Below are 3,731 nucleotides of genomic sequence, written 5' to 3'. Positions count from 1 at the left end.
AAGCACTGAGGAAATTAAATGCCAACAAACCAAATAATCCAATTAAAAATGAGGTACAGAGCTAAACAGAAAATTTTGAACAGAAGAATCTCAAATGGCTTAGAGTCACTTAAAGAAATACTCAATGTCCTTAGTCATCAGGGAAATGCATATCAAAGCGACTTTGAGATTCCATTGTATACCTATCAGAATGCCTAAATTCAAAAACTCAAGTGTCAGTACATGCTGGCCGGGATGTGGAAAAAGAGGAACCTTCCTCCATTGCTGGTGTGAGTGCAAAGTTGTACAACCACTTTAGAAATCACACTGGTGCTTTCTCAGAAAACTGGCAATAGCTCTACCTCAAGACCCAGCTGTACCACTCTTGGGGATATTCCTAGAAGATTCTCCACCATACAACAAAGACATTTGCTCAGCCATGATCATAGATTTATTCGCAGTAGCCGGAAACCAGAAACAACCCAGACACCTCTCAACCAAAGAATGGATAAAGAAATTGTGGTACATTTACACAATGGAATATCCCTCTCCCCAGTCCAAGACAGTCCTGATCAGATAGAAGTGGAGGAGGATGTCCCCCTGACCCAATTAACAAGAACCTAATATAGCTGTCTGCTTGGAGGCTCCACCCAGTGGGGATTGAAAAATTTGCTGAGACTCACAGCCAGACATTGGGAGTTGTGCAAGGAGACTTGTGGACGAGCTGGGGGAGGATAGAAGGGAGGATGAGGACCTCCACAAGAAGACCAACAGAACCAACTAGCCAGGGCCCAGTGAGGCTTACGGAGACTGAAGCACCAACCAAACATTATACATGGACTGATGGGAAGCTCAAGCTTCATGTGGGTTCCCTAGTAAGGGGAGCTGTAGTCCAGGCTGTCTCTACAGGGACTCTGTCGCCTGCTTTTTTATCACTTCCACCCTGGCAGGGCTGCCTTGCCAGGCCACAGGGAGAAGGATGCGCTCAGTGTTAATGTGACATGATGCACTAGGATGAGTTGGTAATTCTTTTCTGAGGATTAGGAAAGGGGGGATAAGAGGAAGAAGGAGAGAGGGTGTGAACAGGAGGAAGAAGGTGTCAACCATAGGGATGTAAACTAAATCCACATAAAAGAAAAGAAAATCCATCACTGCCCCTAGCGGTATTGCAGGTGTGGCTGCTGTGTCACATGTGCGTCAGTGGGTGGCAGAGAGGAGATCGTCCATGTCTACTCTCGGTCTTCTAACCTATGGACATCTGTATGATTAGTAGCCTGACACTCGATGACAAAAAGAAAGCCTGAGATGACCACTAGTCTGGCCTTAGACAGGCCAGACAGGCTCCCAGGAGAGGGAGCAAGCCAGAGACTAGAGGGACCCCTGCTACGACCACTGGCGTGAGTGAGCCCTAAAGAGACAATTATCCCTACAGGCCACTCTGGAGGGCCAGACAAGCACCATGGGACCCAGACAGGGAATTAGCCTGAGTGGAACAACAGTCCGGTACCAGGCAGACCTTGGGAGACAGGGGAAAGCATGCTTAAGATGACCCCTGCCCAGCTCCATAACACACCCGCAGAGCACAGCATGGCACTCACCACTCCTGAGATGACCCAACCCTGAGATGACCCACCCCTGAGATGACCCACCTCAGAGTCCACTGAGAGCAGCAAGTAAGTGGTGAAAAAACAGAAACAGAAGAATGTGGGCACAATGAAGAGAGGCAAAATTGGAGAGTTGGGGTAGTGAGGAAGAATAGCTGGTGATACCAACTGGGCCCATGGTGGGTCGTGGCCTGTATTGCCATTGTTGACCATGTCTTAGTCCACAACCTTGCAGCAGCAGGAATCTGTTGCCACGAAAGACCAGATGGACGTCCCTGGCCTGGGCTGCCATCGGGGACCTGTTGATATCTGAGGGTCATACAGAACTGGCCCCACCCCTTACTGGGGCATCATGGAAGAGCTGGTCCTGGGCACAAGAAAACAGGAGAGCCCATCCTCCCCTAGCCAGCTTCAGTACCCAACAGAGCAGCCCCTGCACATTTTGCAAGTTGTGGGTGAGCAGGCCCCTAGAATATGAGTGTGGGAGATCTGGGCCTACTACTCTCTCCTCTGTGGGATATGGATGAGCGAGAGATACCCTCCTCTCTCCTGGTCCCTCACCACCTCTGACAGGCCAGAAACCTGTCCCTGGGGTCATGAGACCAGGAGAGTTGTCCCTACCCTTCACCAGCTGCAGCACTAGGAAGAGTGGGCTTGCACCTCACCTAGGCAGCACAGTGGAGCAGACAAACTGACCTTGAGGGTGTGAGCGTGCGAGAGTGAGAGCTGGCCCCACCACTTGTCTGCCATGTGGTGACATACACAAGGTAAAGATGCCACCCCTTCTCTCACCCCTGGCCACCTAAAGCAGGCAGGAGAGTTGGCCCTGAGATCATCGGATGAGAGCATTGGCTCTGCCCCTCACCTGCTGCAGCTCTAGGGGGTGAGGAGCAGGCCCTGCACCTACTTGAACAGCACATCCAGCTGGCCCTGTTTGTGGTGGGTTGTAGGGCAATAGCAAGACATCATTAAGGAGTCTCAGTGAGGTTAGATAGAGTAGAAGAAGCCAAAAGCCTTCGAGTCAGACCAACAAGTCATTGCAATGAACATTTGCAAGCAAAGAAGTGTCGACAAAAGTGTGGCACATTACAGCTTTCACAATGAGATTTTTTTTTCTCTGTTGGTGGGAGGTTGCAAGGGTAGAGGAGAGGGAAGTGTGAGTGGGATTGGGATGCATGATGTGAAAATCACAAAGAACCAATAAAAGATAGAAGAAGAGGAAGAGGAAGAAGAGGAAGCAGGAGGAGAAGAAGACAAAGGCATAGAACATCCCACACAAGAATGCTCAGGAGCTTGGATTTTTGCTGATTCCAGTTATAGTCAAGTTGAGAACCACGATTAGCAATCATACTGTTGTTTTTGGTTTTTTTTTCCTAAAGAAGTAGCTTTCATTTTGGGGGGGGGGCTGGGGGTCTTAACCCACTGTAAGAAAGACATCATAATGCAGCTTATACATACCAACACGAACACATAGGAAACAAATATAAAGCACTGAAAAGGGTACCTCTAAATAACTGATGAACTCCAAGTTGGTCCATTACACTTCATGCAAAAGCTATCCTCAGCACAATAAACTAAACTGATGGGCATTCCAGTAGTGCCCACTTCCCACGGTTGGGGGAAAAAGGCATTGTTCAATGTTTCAGGCTTGACTTTTGTCCTCTCCGCTCTCCAAGCTCTGTGCTGCCTGAGATAGCACCCGCTGCTGTCTTACCTCGGAGAATCCAACCTATGACCCCCAGATGCCCTGTCATTTACTGGAGAATCCAAATACCTATGGCCTAGATAAGTTGCTTATATTTCTGTGTTTGGTTCTCATACTCATTGTTGTTGGCTATTTAAACTCTTATTTTGAAAGTGAATAAAACAAAGGAAAGGAAACAGTTGTGCAACTACAGAGAAAATAAGTGGAATAACTAGGATTTGAGCCTAGGATTGTTTGAAGGCAGCTTCAGGACGAGGTGTTTATCTTCCGTCCCAATAAAATTCTTACTCTGAAATCTTTCCTAAATGAAAATCTGAATTTAAACCTAAGTCCCCTTTGGCAACATATGCCAGTGGAATGACTTGAGGGTAGCACATTATTCTAGTTTCCTTTTCTGTCGTTGTGATAAAATACTGCTTCCTGCCAGCTCTCTGGCTTGTACT

At 47.9% G+C, this 3,731-nt stretch overlaps 1 non-coding gene across 1 annotated transcript; it reads left to right on the top strand.

Moving 5' to 3' along the window:
- The first annotated feature begins 1,129 nt into the window (after nucleotides 1-1,129).
- LOC129673793 (small nucleolar RNA SNORA17) lies at nucleotides 1,130-1,261 on the top strand. The gene has a single exon (XR_008719722.1). It is a non-coding gene; the product is annotated as a small nucleolar RNA SNORA17 (small nucleolar RNA).
- Nucleotides 1,262-3,731: the final 2,470 nt, after the last annotated feature.

This window comes from Psammomys obesus, unplaced genomic scaffold (assembly GCF_907164565.1).
Source record: "Psammomys obesus unplaced genomic scaffold, mPsaObe1.curated_primary_1811, whole genome shotgun sequence".
Taxonomy (NCBI): Eukaryota; Metazoa; Chordata; class Mammalia; order Rodentia; family Muridae; genus Psammomys; species Psammomys obesus.
This window is presented reverse-complemented; position numbering and strand designations above follow the sequence as displayed.